This window comes from Theobroma cacao, chromosome 8 (genome assembly GCF_053813885.1).
Source record: "Theobroma cacao isolate CCN51 chromosome 8, ASM5381388v1, whole genome shotgun sequence".
In the NCBI taxonomy this organism is placed as follows: Eukaryota; Viridiplantae; Streptophyta; class Magnoliopsida; order Malvales; family Malvaceae; genus Theobroma; species Theobroma cacao.
The window spans coordinates 12103679-12121289 of record NC_142646.1 but is presented as its reverse complement, the minus strand read 5'-3'; the positions used below and the strand labels follow the sequence as shown (position 1 = coordinate 12121289).

General features: G+C 33.8%; 1 non-coding gene across 1 annotated transcript; it reads left to right on the top strand.

The window, feature by feature from the left end:
- Positions 1-2550: 2550 nt before the first annotated feature.
- On the top strand, positions 2551-2657 carry LOC148761201 (small nucleolar RNA R71). The gene has a single exon (XR_016028106.1). It is a non-coding gene; the product is annotated as a small nucleolar RNA R71 (small nucleolar RNA).
- Positions 2658-17611: the final 14954 nt, after the last annotated feature.

Genomic DNA, 17611 nt, shown 5'->3' with positions numbered 1-17611 from the left:
AAGAGACAATAATCAAAATTATTTCCAAAAATAGAAAAATCATCCATAAATACCTCCAAACATTTCTCCACTATGTTTGTGAATTTGGCTATCATACATCTCTGAAAGGTGGCAGGTGCATTACATAATCCAAATGGCATTTTTCTGAAAGAAAAAGTGCCATAAAGATAAGTAAATGTAGTCTTTTTTTGATCTTCAAAAGCAATAGCAATTTGGTTATAACCAAAATAACCATATAGAAAACAATAATATTCCTTACCAATTAGACGATCCAACATTTGATCAATGAATGGAAGAGGGAAGTGATCTTTCCTTGTAGCTTTGTTGAACTTGTGGTAATACATGCACACTCTCCATCCAGTCATAGTTCTTGTTGGAATGAGCACATTATTGTCATTGGCAACCACAGTCATTCCCTTTTTCTTAGGAACACATTGAACTAGACTTACCCATGAGTTATCAGAAATAGGATAAATTATTCCAGCATCCAAACACTTGATGATTTCTTTCTTGACCACTTCTTTCATGATGGGATTTAATCTTCTTTGTTGTTCAATTGTAGCTTTGTGATTTTCCTTAAGGAGAGTTTTGTGCATGCAAAAAGAAGGGCTAATTCCCTTAATATCAGCTATGGTCCACCTAATTGTTTTCTTGAATTCTTTAAGTGTCCTCAATAACTTCTCCTCTTGCATGTTAGTAAGAGAGGCAGAAATAATAACTAGAAGAGTAGAAGATTTTCTAAGTAAAGCATACCTCAAGTGTGTAGGTAGAGATTTGAGTTCCAAAGTAGGTGGTTCCTCAATGAAGGGCTTAGAAGCTAGCATCAAAGAACTAAAGACTTATATTGATGATTAGTTCTAAGTCTGAAGTGAGCATTTAACAAATTTGAATATTCAATAAATTCATCATCATCCTTGTCAGAATAGTAACTAAACATGCTTTAAGAGGATCATTGGGATTTTCTTCTAAGAAAACATCTTGTGTAAAGTTATTTACCACATTCATAGAAAAGTAGTCTTCAAATGTCACAGGCAATTTTAAAGCTTCAAAAATATTAAATGTTACCAGTTGGTCTTGAACTCTTAAAGTGAGCTATCCTTTTTCAACATCAATCCAAGCTCTAACAGTTGCTAAGAAGGGTCTGCCAAGGATGATTGGAATTCGCCTATTGTCTTCCATGTCAAGAATTATAAAATCAACTAGAAAAATAAATTTATCTACCTTGACAAGAACATATTGAATAATTCCCCTTGGGTGCACATAAGAACGATCAACCAATTGCACAGTAACAAAAGTGGGTTTGCATTCCCCCAAACTAAGTTTCTCAAAAATTGACCAAGGCATTAAATTGATACTTGCACCTAAATCACTCAAGGCTTTTGCAAAAATTAAATTACCAATGGTGCAAAGGATTGTGAAACTACTTGGATCTTTGAGTTTTGATGGCAATTTACTTTGGAGAATTACAATACACTCTTTTGTAAGGGAGATAGTTTCAAACTCACCTAGCCTTTTCTTTTTGGAGAGGATGTCCTTAAAAAACTTGACATAGCTAGGCATTTGTTCCAAAGCTTCAACAAAAGGAATATTTATGTGTAATTTCTTGAAGACATTGATGAACTTTTGAAATTGCTTTTCAAGCTTTTGCTTTTGGAGCTTTTGGGGAAAAGGTGGTGGAGGATGGATAACTTGAGAAGTTCCTTGATTTTTAGCCTTTCCATCTTCTTTCTATTCAACTTCAATTTCTTTCTCATACATCCCTTTCTTATCAACATGTTCATTCTCAGCTTCAATTACTTTTTCATTAACCCCCTCAATCTCTTTTTCACTCCTTAAATTGATTGCTTACTTTTAGGATTAATTTATGTGTCACTGGATAAGGAACCTTAAGGTCTATTGTTGATGGAGTTTGCAAGCTGTCTCACTTAGGTCTCAAGATTTCTCAAAGAGGCTCCTTGACTTTGAATTATAGCATCAGTTTTGAATATATATTGTAAGAAAAGTTCTTCCAATTGGGACTTGTTTTTAGGAATTTGTGGTCTAGCTTGTTATTGAAAACCATGAGGCATGATGGGTTTTGAATTTGAAGGCCCTGCATTGTTGTTCCATGAAAAGTTGGGGTGGTTTCTCCAACTAAGATTATAAGTATTGAAATAAGGGTTATTTTGCTATCTATTGAAGTTCCTAGCAAATTGAACTGATTTAGAATTGTATGGACATTGATAATTTGAATGGCCATCTCCACACATCTCATAAACTACAAATGAATTTTGAACTGCATGGACTCCCACTGTGTCAAACTTCTTGGACAGTGCAGCCACTTGAGCAATTAAGGTGCTAAGTGCATCAATTTCATAAGCTCCAATAGCTTTTCTTAAACCAGACCTTTATGAAGGCCACTGATAATTATTTGAGGCCATCTCTTTTTACAAATTCTAAGCATTTGCAGCATTTTTAATCATTAATGCCTCACCAGCAGCAGCATTAATTATGGTTTTTATTGACCAAACCAGCCCATTGTAGAATGTCTGAACTTGTAACTAATCAGGAATCCCATGATGTGGAAATCTTTTCAATAGCTCTTTAAACCTTTCCCAAGCTTCATACAAAGACTCACCATCAAATTGTGTGAACAAGGTGATATCATTCCTCATCTTTGCAGTCTTAGCAAGCAGAAAAAATTTTGCTATAAACTTTTGAGCCAAGTCTTCCCATGTAGTGATAGACCCATTAGGCAGTGAATTAAGCCAGCTTTTTGTTTTATCCCTCAGAGAAAACAGAAACAGTCTCAATCTAATAGTTTTATTAGTTATTCCATTGTAATTAAAGGTATCGAAAATCTCTAAGAAATTTACCAAATGAGAATTAGGATCATCACTAGGTAATCCACCAAACTGGACTGAAGACTAAATCATCTGAATGTAAGCTTGTTTAATTTTGAAATTATTTGCATTGATGAAAGGTCTCCTAATGCTTGGGAGCAAACCTTGCAAAAGTGGAACAACATAATCTCGCAGCGCTCTATTTGCTTCGAGAACCAGATTAATGGCATTATTGCCATTGTTATTGTTATCCTAGGCCATTGTTTGATTTAAAGCTACAACTTGCAAATTCTCCCTTCGACGTCCTCTAAAAGTTCTTTCTATCTTAGGATCAAAAGGAACAACATTCAAGTTGTTTCTTCTTTGCATACAATGACCAAAGATATCTGCAAGCAAACAAAATCTAATATTAAAACAAGGAAAATAAAATTTAAAGTAAGACTAAATTGCTTGGTATTAGTATTAGTATAAATTTTAGAAACAAGTCCCTGAAAATAACACCAAAAACTTGTCAGTTAAAGTTCTACTACACAAGTATACATATAAAATAGATAGTATATAAGCAAGCAGAGTATTGATCCCACAAAGAACTGATCTAAAATTTTACTAAGTACTAAAATTAGAACAATTTAATCTTATCCAAACAATCAATATCAAATAACTAAATTAACTAACTAAAAATACTGAACCAAAATTTAAACTAAGAAAAATTAAAATAATAATAACTTAAGTAAATATCAAATAAAAAAAGCATAGGATTACAATATCCCTCACACCTCATCAATTATTACCCCTCTTCCTTAACTTAATTCAATGGGTTGAATTGCTAACTTAAAGTTATAATGGTCTCCCAACTCATCTTATTAAAATATCTATTTTAACCAAAACACTATATCCCAATGTGAATTGAAAATAAAATAAATTCATTAAGTTCATGCTCTAATCTGGTTGCATATGGCCTATAGGTATATCCCTATCTTATACGTAAATCAATTAATATGATCATATGTTATCCCAATTTTAGTCTACAGTCTACACTAAACTCCCTTTCCCAAGTTTGTTTAGGTTCCTAAATCAATTTAATTGGTGGCCAAGCAGTTAAAAGCGTTGAGAACAAATTGAAATAAAAAATTCAAATATCATTAAAGATAAGCAAGAAAGAGATTAAAAATTTAGATTACATGTAAGTACAATTGCAATCCTAAAAAAAGAAAATTAGCTACTAATGATTGCAAAGACAAATAACATTATAATAATTTTAACCATTGAGAGAAACAAGAAAAATAAAAGCCAAGGAAGAAAACAAACAAATATTTGCCCCCTTGCTCTCCAAGTTTCAGCCTCAACTTCTAACTTCTTGAATCTCAAAAAGTTGTCTAACCTAATGTTCTTTAAAATATCCTATTTACACTAATAAACTTAACCTATAGTTCCCTCAGTTGGCCTATGATTTAATTGGGCTTAAAAGTGTAATGAGAGGCCCAAAAAATCAATTGTTAGCCTTTAAAAATTTTCATTCCCATTACAATACATCCAACCATTTTTCGATGTGATTTTCTTTATCTTCAATGTAGAAATTGGTAAAGTAATCTTCATAAAAGTTTTAGCTCTATCTCTTAGATTTCCAATGATTTAAGAATCGTATCATTTGGAGTTTTGTAGCGTAAGTTATGGCTAAAACACTAAAGTATATGCAAGCAAACTTCTAGTTCTTTCAACACCTTACTTTCCAAAATTAAGCCCAATTCTTTTAGTTCCTACGAAAAATATAAAAACTAATAAATAATAACCAAATTCAAAGAAATAACATAAAATTAAAATAACTCACTTAAAAATAAACTAATTATAAAAATAACTAAAAATAAGTAAATTATAATTAAAAATTAAAGACTTAGCTAATATTTAAAAACAAAATTTGACCAAAATAATTCTATAAAATATAATTATCACACGTTCAAGCCCTCTTGCACGTTGGAGACCCACATGTTAACCCTCTTATGCATAAAAGACCTGTGTGCAAGAAAACCCTTCTACATGTACTAGGACCTATACTCAAGAGATCTAACTTAAGCACATGGTAGTAAGATACCAAAAAGAAAAGCAAAATCTTATTTCTAAGGCAGAACATGCATTCTTCCTTTTGGCCTCTACTACTTCGAATTGTTTTCTCTTTTAAAATCTTACAATTCTTACTTTTTCACATTTTAGTGCATCACCTATTCTTATGAATGGAGAATTTCTTAATCTTTCTATTGGCTTTTTAATCCTTATTTTATTTTTGGTGATTCAAAATTTAATGTGTTTATTGGGAGAGGTATAACCTTTGATTGTAGAAAGGCATGTTTCTTTAGAATGATACATTTATTCACTTCATGAATAAATGTCTGTATAATGAAGAGGCACATTGGTGATGGTTCACTATTTATAAATACCCATCCCTTCTTTATAAAAAATACATTCTAAGCATTTTGTGTTTCCAAAAACTCTATTCTTTTTCATTCTAAAATTCCTTCAAGAGCAGTCAAGACATTTATAAGTTAACTAGATTTTCTATTTGAGTGCATATTAAAAGATCCTTGAATGATTCATTGTATCTTAGGAGTAAAACATCATCGATTGCTATTTGCATCGAGATAGCAATGAAAATTTACTTTAAAGTTAGTGCCTTCCATAGCATCCTTCTAATCGATTTTCAAATTCAAATATCTTTCTTATTTCTTTTTGTTGTTAACTGTTAAATCTCTATTATTTCTTTGTGTGTTCTTCTTTATCTTTTCGTGTATAGATTCCAACAATTTCAAAGTAGATTTGTTTTTTACATTTTTTTTTAAATGGTTTCTGTAACAACCCCTCCTTGGTCGCTACCAGCGTTTGAGACTTCTGAGGGATTTTCGCTTAGTCTTGAACAAGCCTCATTTAAGACTTCTGCTAGATTGATTAAATACATATAATCACGTGCGTAAGCAAATATTAATGATTAAACTACTATCTACTTCATTCAAAATAATAACAATTCACGTTTATGAGTTAACAACATTTTTAACATCTAGCAATTTTGTTCCGACACAACCTTAAACAGCGGAGCAACTCAGAGCGGGGTTAGGAGATGCCTTTACCTACTCTACGGTGGTTTATTCCATGCATAGTGAAATAAAAATCCACAAGTGAGAGTTATCTTCAGGTAGGTTTAGTATAGCCCTTAGGCTCACTCTCTCAAATATCATTACCTACTCGTGGGAACTGTCCACGCCACTATATAAATCGGGACTTCATGTCAAACCTTGTTTTATAAAATAATTGCGATGTCATTTACATGCTTAATAGAATGGTTACATATTTAGGAAGTTTGAGAAAATCATTGAAAGACGATATTGCCCCTAATGGTATCATTAAGTCGATTAAGCCTCGAACTAGTTCAAATAGAAATTTAAGATGAAATTAAGAATTTTAAAGTCCCAGAATGGTTTAATATGGTGATTCGGAGTTCGAGGATCAATTTGGAGTCAAACTGAAATTTTCGCTATCTAGGGGTAAAATGGTCATTTGTCACCTGGGGACAAAATGGGAATTTTAGAAAAGATTTTTTTGGCCTCATTTGACTTATTGGAGTATAATTTGACTTATTGGAGTAAGATTTGAGGTTTAAAAGTGAAAAATTTTAATTTCGGTATAATTTGGAGTAAAAGGGTAAAATGGTAATTTTGCCACCCCAAGGGCAAAATTGTAATTTTCCACCACCAAGATATTTTTCCAGCACATGGTCTTCCTTTATCCTCATTTTGACTATTGACTAATTGTGTGGTGGAGATAAAAAAGATTAAAAGTTTAAAATTTTAAAAATAGACCAATAAGAAAATACCATGTGTCATACCTTTATTATTTTATTGTTTCTTTATAAAAAGGCATAAAATCAGCCCATTTTCTTCATATAGCCGGCCAAGCAAGGAAGAGAGAGAAAGAGAGGAAGAACAAAGGGAAAAACAAGAAAACCTAGGTGAAAATCCAAAGAAAAAGTGAAAAAATCAAGGAAACAAGCTAGGTAAGTTAGAATTTCTTTTGTTCTCCTTGATACCTAGCTTACCCATGCTTTTGTTCTTGATTTCCATGGTTGAATATTGAGTTATTATGATGAATTCAATTCTGAAAAATGGGTTCGGAGAGAGAAAATTGTTAGATTAATTTGATTTTAAGTTATGTTAGTGTTTTAAGTTAGTTTAGCATATTTAGAAACAAAACAACAAGAAAAGAATTCATTTTCCTCCATTACCATTATTGGCTGAATTTTCTAGGGGAATATTGGCTGATGATCTTGATGTTTATTTGAGGAATTATGATGAATAATGATGAATTATGAGTCTAGAAAAATAATGAGAATTTTCGGAGCAAAAATATGAATTTTTACCCATTAGGGGTATTTCATAATTTGCTATCGGGACTGATAATTTGCACCACACTGAGGGACATTAAGTCAATTTGGGTGCAATTGAGGTACAAAAACTGAAAAAAATTAATTTGGAGTTTAAACGGACGCGTATATCGATTTAATCGGGTAATAGGCCGAATTAGGTCAGCACCGCATTTAAGCGGTAGTCGGATAAGTTGTATATCATATCATGCATATATACAGAGCCTAAATTGATTTTATAATGGTCAAGCATTGATGTGGTGAATTATGTATTATACATTGTGGATAGGTGGTGAGCAAATTACACTGGTAAAAGTACAGAGATTGTGCTTGAAGACTGGGATTAGGAGTACATCGACTCCTAGAACTGTGAGTGGACAATTTATCGTCTTAAATATCTAGAGTAATTATACTTGTTTAATGCTTTTATTGAATGGTGAGTTTAAATTATAAAATATTATGTTTTCCAATTAAAATGGTTTTTTAATAAAAATGAGATTTATACTGGTTTTGAAATCAAATATTGTTTTGGGAAAATTGAGTATATGGAGACTGTGTTGAAATTTATGATTTTATATGTTATTGAAATTTGGGCTTATGATACTATGGTAGCATGATGGCTAAATTTTTGGGGTTGGCATGAAATATATGAACAATTTTGGATTGTTCTCGGTAGACTGGATTAAATTTTATTCACTATATTATGCTACTGGAAATTTTATGGGTCTGGTGGTATATTAAACGGTCACTATAGTGGTGGGGGTTTCCGTGGACTGCCTATGAGAGGAGCACGGTAACTCAATTATATATTTACCTCCGGGGAGAGATGTTGGCTGAAGTATCTCCTGAGGTATGATTTGAGTGCACCTCACGTTTGGGCCACCACGTGAGAGTGAGACTCAGCCAATGCCAAGGAACGGCTGTGTGTTAGATGTGAAAACATGTTTATAGGTATGGGTCATTGAACAGCCTTGGTGGTCTTAGTGGGATACCTTGACGAAGGTACCCGAGAGAATGATTTTGGCAGGGGCCAAGTTTAAGAAATTCATAAGCCAGGAAATTTTGATGAAAAGAAATTATTTGGTATAAATTGAAACGAATTTTGTGTTATGAACATTATTGAGATATAATGTTTTTATATTGTCTACGTCTACTCGGTTTTAGATGCTTTTGATGGTAATTGTTCACTCACTGGGATTATGTAACCATAATCTCACCCCTCTTCCTATCCATTTTTCACGCTCAGGACAGTTTGTTGATAGTTGATTAAGACGAGAATTAATCTCGGAGTTGCATCATAGGAAGTAAGGGTTCGTAGCTCTACACCTTCTTGGTTAGTTGTAGGCCCACGTGTCACTGTAAATGAAATTTCATACTTTAATTATTTTTATTACTATATGAATAAATTTATTTTACTCTTACGCTACAAAAGTTATTTTAGGAAGACTTTGAAAATATTGTGTTTTAAGAAAATAGAATATTTTATTTAATATTTTTATTATATTCAAATAGCTATAATTTTACTTTAAACGAATGTTTTAGACTTCAAAATTTAATTTAAATCATGAAATATGTGTTTCCACTTACATATTACATTTTTTTTCAGATTTCGAAATTAAAAAAAAAATAACGAAAATGCCCCAGTGAGCTAGAAAATAATATTTTATTATTTTGAGTTGGAAACAACTTATGTTTTCTTGAAATGCGAGATTTAATAACTGTCGCTCACTGGAGAGATGCAAAAGTTGATGCTAAGCCTTGCGGGGTTTCGATCGGCATTCGAGGTAATGAGTACTTATCGGGACGTAGCGACGGTTGTCACGGGCTCGATGGGAGTTCCGGGTCGTGACACTTCAGGTCCCTTTTTACCTACTCATGGGAACTGCCCATGTCACCATATATAAATCGAGGTTTCAGGTCCCCTTTTACCTACTCGTGGGAACTGCCCACGTCACCATATATAAATCCGAGCTTCAGGTCTCATTTTACCTACTCGTGGGAACTACCCACGCCACCATATAAATTGGGGCTTCGGGTCCCCCTTTACCTACTCGTGGGAACTACCCATGCCACCATATAAATCAGGGCCTCAAGTCCCCATTTTTAAATTAAATATCAATAATCGACAATTACTACTTTGTGCACAAAGATCACACTTGACCTGGTGTAGTAATAGGTCCTACCCAGCATATCTCAATCACGTTCAAATAAAAATCATTGCAATTTAATACATTTGCAAAACATAATAGTTTGTACACAATATAATCACAAATCAATGTTGTGCATATTTTATCTCAAAGCATGGTATATTTACCAAATCAGCATGCTACGTGAAATAGATAAGTTATCATCAAATTCTATGAATCAATATAAAAGGCCATTGGCCTAAACATCACACAAACTTGCAAGGTATGATTTTGAAGTGAAAAGCCAGTCAAAGGTTTGTTTCCCTTTATTTAAAAGCATGTAGATATATATATGTATATATATATATATATATTAAAAAACGGATTTAAAATCCTTGTCATAAACACAAACAACCTAAGGCTTTCTACCAACTCATGCTGTCCACAATTTCGTCAACTATCAAGTGTAACATATATAATATGTTATAGGAATATAGTTTTAAAATTTAGCACCCACTCACCTCACAATAGCGGAACACTACTTCGCTATTATTTCACGCGTGTATTTAGCTATTCTCTTTTCCTTTTCGTTTTTTTTTCTCTTTCTCCCCTTGCTGTCGATCTTCCTTCCAACTGACGTTTCTCTTTCTCTTTTTCCTTTTTCTTTTCTCTTCTTCCTCTTTCTTCTCCGGAACCATTGCTGTTTCCTCTATCTTTCTTCTTCTTTTTCATTCTTATTCCTTCCCTCTCCTTATTCTCCTTAACGTCGTTGCTCCCTTTCTCCTTCTTTTTCTTTTTCTCTTTCTTTTTCTTCTCCCTGAGATGCCGCTCCCCCTCTCTCTTTTCTTTCCTTCTCCTTTCTCTCCCTCGGGTCCCCACTCTCTTTCTTCTCTTTCTTTTTTTTTTCTTTCTTTTTCTCTTTCTTCTTCTTTCTTCTTTCTTTCTTGTCTTTGCTCCCTTTTCCTTTTTCCAATGCCGACTTAACTTTTTTTTTTCTCTCTCCTTTTTTTTTCTTTTCTCTTCTCTTTTGTCTTTTTCTTTCTCTTTTTCACTTCACATGTTGGCCCTTACTTACTTCTTTAAATGAGAGGGGTGTTACAGTTTCTATCGAAGAACAAATTTTTGCAAAGCCAAAGAAATTCTTTAGGCAAAACTTTCATAAATCGCAGAATCAAATCCATTATTGTTTTTCAACCTTACAACTTTTTTCTGTTATCTCCAATCTTGTTGTTTCCTCTAATGAAAATCCCAATCCTATTGGTCCTTTAAATTAAAACTTTGGTTCTAACTTAACTCAGAATACAACCACACAAACACAATTAGTAAGGACTATCTTTGTCATGGTTATATTTTGTCTGCTTTGTCTAGTAATCATTATGATATCTTCTAGATCACAAATACTACACATGAATTATGGGAAGCATTAAAAAGGAAATATGGTAAAAAGGAAACAGGTCTTCATAACTACATTATAGGAAAATATATGGACTTCAAAATGATTGATAATAAATTTGTTGTGGAACAAGCACACCATTTTCAAGTTCTTATTCATGAGTTGAAATAAGGAAAATTGAAATGTGTGAAAATTTTAATGTGGGTTCTTTGCTAGATAAACTTCCTCCAAAATGGAAATCTTTTGCATTGTCCCTAAAACACAAATGTCATAGTTTGACTATGGATAGTTTAATTATTTCTCTTCAAATTGAAGAAAAACGAAGAGATAAGGATAAATTGTCTAATGAGTTTGAGGACAAAGTAAATATAGTAGAAGGAAAAAATTCAAACTCGAAAAAAAAGTTCTCAAAAAATACTTTTTGTATCTCTTCTATTTGAACCGAGGTTAGCTAAGGAGTGTACCAGTATGGAGGAATCATTAATGGTGTCCACTCCTCTTAAAAAGGTATATGTGGTAAAGTATAAGTACTGTGTGGTACGAATCAAGGATAAGGATACTATGGTGAATTTAGTGGTCTTAGATAGCTTGGATTTTGATGTGATCCATGGGATGGACTGGTTATCACCTAATTATGCTAGTGTGGATTGCTATAACAAACTAGTCAAGTTTGTTTATTAAGGGAATCCCCATTTTATATATATAAGGATCGTAATATTGTTCCACCAAGTATAATATTGGTGATGGTCGTTAGAAAATTATTGAGGTAGGGTTGTCAAGGATATTTAGCAGTAGTTAAGGATGTGCAAATGGAAGTCAAGAATATGGATGGTGTGTCGGTAGTAAAAGAGTTTCTTGATGTGTTTCTAGAGGGGTTGCCAAGTCTACCTCTAGAATAAGAGACTAAGTTCTACATAGATTTGGTACTAGATACAAGGCCTATATCGATACCTCTATATCGAATAGCACCAATCGAGCTTAAGAAGCTGAAGTAACAGTTGGACGACTTATTGAATAAGGGCTTTATTCACCTTAATGTTTCACCATGGGGAGCACTAGTATTATTTGTGAAGAAAAAAGATGAGTCACTCAGGCTATGCATAAATTACCGAGAACTTAACAAAGTGATAATCAAGAATAAATACCCACTGCTGAGGATTAATGATCTATTTAATCAGTTGCAGGGAGCATAGACTTTCTCAAAAATTGACTTGTAATCAAGTTATCATCAGTTGAGAATCAAGGAGGAAGATATACCTAAGATAGCATTTTGTACAAGATATAGGCAGTACGAGCTCTTAGTAGTGTCTTTTGGACTTAATAATGCTCTCGTAACATTTATGGATTTAATGAATAGGGTTTTTCAAGCGTATTTGGATAAGTTCGTGGCGGTATTCATCGAAGATATTTTGATCCATTCCAAGAATCAAGAGGAGCATGAGCAACATTTGAGGATAATGCTCCGAACACTAAGAAAAGATCAACTATATGCTAAGTTTTCTAAATGTGAATTTTGGTTAAAGAGTGTCAGTTTCTTGGGTCATGTAATGTGAGACCTCAACCTCTATAGACTTGTAACTAAGTATAGATGTAATAATACGAGCCAGGGGTAGTTTCGTCATTTTCTCTAATAAGCTTTCAGAAAAAAGTTTTATGATATTTTAAGGCTTAAATGGGTATAAGACTGCATAAATTATGTGTGCTGATGAAAACACAAAGAAAACTAGAAGTTTCAATAATTTTCATAATAGGGGCAAAATGGTCATTTTTCACCTCAGGTTAAAATTTTAAGTTTTATGAACTCGAACATGTCTAGACCATTATGGATCTTGTCCTAGTGTTAAAAGAGCAAAAAGATTGCATAAAAGATTGGAGGAGAATAAGTTAATTGGTGGAGGGGTATTTTTATAATTTTAAGGGAAAAGATAAGATTGCCTATAAATATCTTGAATTTCTAGTAGCTTCTAGAGATTTTCCAGCAGCTGGCCTTCTTCTTCTTCTCCTTTCTCACGTTTCTTCAAAACTCCATGGAAGCTTGATTTGAAGCTTGAATGATTTTCTTTCTCAAGCTTTAGTTTTCACACCTTTGAACCCTTTTGACTAGAACCTTTGAATTCTTTCATCCTCTCACTTCAAAACCCTTGATAAAGCTTATTTCCAGACTTTCTCTCACTAGTTGGGCATTTTAGAGAGAGAAAAAGAGAATTACTCTTTTGATTTGGAAGCAATTGGAAGAGAATTTGACTACAAAGGAGCCCTAGGGTAAGTGATGAACTAAGCTCAATTTTTAGCTACAAAAAATGGCTAGTAATTGGGATTTATGAGCTGTTTTATTGTTGACTATGTATGAGCTATTTTATTGTTGACTATGTTCATTACTTTTTAGTGATTAAGATAGTGAACATAGATAGCCGTTTAATGTGGCAATTAAAAACTAGCTAAGAGATAGCTTTTAGAGTTCATAGTGTGTAAATTGATCTATTGTTTATGTTAATGTGATCCTAGGTTTTAAGGAAGCCCCATCATCTCATTTGGACAATTAGGGGAATTGGAGTCATCTAAAGGCTTTACAATCAATTGGTGAGTGGACTGCCTTCAAAACTTATTTTGGGAATATAATGAATTTGACAAACGTTTGAATGATTTTATACGATTTTTCATGAAAATGAATGCCTTGGGAACAAACTCTTGAGAAATGATTTATGTTAAGATATGTGGTTATTATGGATTTCTATGTGGCTGCATTATGTTGATATACATATATGTTTGAATATAATGTTGTGTAATTATATTGACTCGGTTATGTGCGAGTAGGGAGTGCGCATAAGCTGAGGATGACCCGGTTATGTGCGAGTAGGGAGTACACATAACCCAGTGATGACCCAACTATGTGCAAGTAGGGAGTGCGCATGAGCTGGTGAGGATGATGATGGGATGGTGTGATGATGATGATGGGTATATGCGTATATTATATACATATGTAAATATGTGTGTTATAGGAAATTCATGGATAATGGTTTATGGTTGTAATGCATGTGAAACTTGACATGTTAAACCTTGAGAAATTGTTATGTGTTTCATATTGGTTTTGAATATTTCAAACAGGGTGGTTTTCTTTGGGAGAAAGAGAAATTTTCATTTGATGCTTGTATTTCGCTGCAACGAGAAACTCTCGGGTTTTGAAAGGGTAGGCTTGTCAAAAACTCACTGCAACGAGGATGCATTTTCGCTGCAACGAGAATGACACTGTAACTTCTCACTGTATGGAGAAACTTTCTGTTTCTGGGTAGCAATTTCGTTGCAACGAGAAAAAACCTCATTGCAGCAAGAAACCTTCTGTTTTTGGGTTACAATTTCGCCGCAGTGAGAAAGAATCTTTTTACAGCTAAAAACTTTCTGTTTTGGTCTCCCATCTTGTGCAATTGCTGTCCTATCTTTCACTTCTTTGCTACCATATCAGAGCATGGACTTCCAACATTAAGGATTAAATGAGTTAAGTTTAAAATGAGGAGGTTTAGTGAGAAATCCTCGGCCAGTTTAGAAACCCTTGTTCGATTAATAACTAAATCTCAACGTCGCTGCAGCGAAAAGGCAGTCTCGCTGTAGTGTAGCTGCAGCGAGAATGCCTTTCCGCTGCAGCGAAGATTCGTTGTCGTATTTGACTTACTTGTGTAATATTGAAGCTTTTATTCTTCAAATGGTTCGTTATGTATGGGTTAATGATTTTCAAATGATTAATCATTTAAAGGCTTGATGAGGGGTTTTTAATAAGAATATAAACAAATTGCATTGTTTTGAAAAAGAATGCATCATGATTTCATTAAAGATTCCTTATGGTATGCTTGTTCTCTTCCTTGTTCACTCACTGAGTTTATACTCACCATTTTCAAATTCATGTTTTTAGATCACGAGGCAGCCAGTAACTTGGACGAGGTGTCTTTGTAGACCCGTGTCTATCTTTTGGTAGGTGTCTCGGCATTCTATAGCTGTACATTCATCCGAGTCCCTCCGCTGGAAGTCGAGTGTTATTTTGTTTTGTATGGACAAACTTAATGTAAATTATTAGAATACATGTTGTAGACATTGTATGTAAATTTTTAAAGAGTAATGCCAGTATGAGATGGCAATGTATATCACTATTCTGATTCAAAAGTATGAAATATGACTTAGCGATATATGATGAAATGATGAGTAGGATAAATCGATAGGCTTGCTTGGGCTTAATAGACTACGTTTATTGGGCCCTTGCGCCAGTCATGGCCCGAAAATTTGGGTCATGACATGTAATATCGAAAGATGAGGTGTAAGTTAACCATAAGAAGATCAAAGCAGTGGAGAAATGGCCAAGACCCACAATAGTGACAGAGATTTGTAGTTTTTTGAGGTTGCTCAAGCATTATGGACGATTTTGTTAAGAATTTTTCCAAGGCTGCCTCACTTTTGACTAAATTAACACAAAAGGGAGTGAAGTTTATGTGGTCTGATGCTTACAATAAGAGTTTCTAGAGGTTACAAACTTGCCTCATAACCACTCTGGTGCTAAGCTTACCTTGTGGGTTAGGGGGATACATCATGTATTGTGATGCATTGAGAACCGGACTTGGTTGTGTATTGATGCAACACAGTAAAGTAATAGCTTATGCTTTACGATGGTTGAAGAAACATGAACAAAATTATCCTACCCATGATCTAGAATTAGCAGCGATCGTGTTCGCGTTGAAGATATGGTGACATTACCTATATGATGAATCATGCAAATTATATACTAATCATAAGAGCTTAAAGTATATATTTCAACAAAAGGATCTAAATCTCAAGCAACATAAATAGTTGGAGTTGCTGAAAGACTACGACTACACCATACTCTACCATCCTAGCAAAGTGAATGTGATAACAAATGCCTTGAGCAGAAAATCTATGCGTAGTTTAGCTAATGTGTCAGTACAGAGAAAATAATTGGTACGAGGCATGCATGATCTTAGCAATATAGGAGTTCATTTTGAGGTTGGTAACACTGATGCCTTAATAGCTCATTTTCACGTTAGACCAATACTATTAGATCAGATTAAAGATGCCCAGAGCAGAAATGATTTTATAGTCAAAACCTTGGGAGATATTTAAAGTGATAAGGAGCAGAGCTTTATTATGGATACAAATGGTCTACTTAGGTATGGTGCTCAAGTGTATGTACCAAATCTTGTTGGATTGAGGAAAGAGATTTTAGAGGAAGCTCACATCTTATATGGTGCATCTTGATGCTACTAAGATGTATCATGATGTGAATGATTTGTACTAGTGGGATGGGCTTAAGAGAGATGTCGTCGAATATGTAGCTAAGTTTTTGGTGTGTCAGCAGGTGAAAGCAGAACTTAAGAAACCTATTGGAAAGTTACAACCATTACCTGTACTTGAGTAGAAGTGGGAACATATATCTATGGATTTTGTGATGGGTTTGCCTCGTATTAGTGGTGGTTATGATTCCATTTGGGTTATAATCAATAAGTTAACGAAGTCAGCCCACTTTCTTCCAATCAAGGCCATATATGAAGCCGTTAAGTATGCTAGGATCTATGTAGATGAGATTGTGATATTACATGGGGTTCTGGTGACCATAGTGTCTGATAAAGGTACGTAATTCACAAGTCATTTTTGGGGAAGGCTATAAGAGGCGTGAAGGACTAGGTTGACTTTTAGCACCACCTTCCACGCTCAGACTAATGGACACTCTAAAAGGACTATACAGACTTTAGAGGATATGTTGAGAGCATGTGTAATAGACTTTGGACCTACATGGGATAGGTATTTACCTTTAATAGAGTTTGCATACAATAAAAACTATCAAGTCAATAAACAGATGGCACCTTATGAGACATTATATTGGCAAAAGTGTTGATCACCCATCGGTTGGTTCAAAGTTGGAAAGATACAGATACTTAGGCTAGAGATGGTCTAAGATGCTATAGAGAAGATAAAGTTAATAGATGAGGGAATGATGACAGCCTAAAGTAGGCAAAGGTCATATGCTAATAATCAATGGAGGGAGTTGGAGTTTCAAGTGGGTGATCATGTATTCTTAAGGGTCTCACAAACTAAGGGAATTATGAGGTCCGGTGAGAAAGGAAAACTAAGTCCAAGATATATTGGACCCTTTGAAATAATTTAGAAAGTTGGTATGGTGGCATATCGACTCGCACTCCCTCTAGAGCTCTCTAACATTCATCTAGTATTTCATGTTTCTATGCTTTGGAAGTATCAACCAAATCCATCACATGTAATCTACCACGAAGCCATACAGTTGAGGGATCACTTAACTTATAAGGAGTAGCCAGTGACCATCTTGGATAAACAAGTTAAAAAGTTACAATCCAAAGATATACTATCTGTGAAAGTGTTGTGGAGAAATCACACTAGTAAGGAAGTTAATTAGGAGATTGAGGATGCAATGCGAGCCAAGTATCCTCACTTATTTGAGTGATAAGGTTAGTACCCTTGACTTAAATTCAAGGATGAATTTTTTTTTTTTAGGGGGAGAGAATTGTGAAACCCCCAAAATTCCAATATAGGATATATATATATATGTAATCGAACCTAAGGGTAAAGATAGTCATTCCTTGGTGAGTTTTCTTTTTATCAAATATTGTACATCAAAAATATTATTTGGAAGGAAATATTACTTAGTGAAGTTTCTAGAAGCCTCAAAAAATTTCTTTTTCCTGTTTTTGTCTGTGTCAAGACTAAACCTTGCATAAAAAATATATATATCTAAACAATGCAATATTTTGATGAAAGTAATACAATTAATTATTTTGATGAAAGTAATACAGTGTATTATTATGATGGAAATCAAATAATGTAGTATATTGAT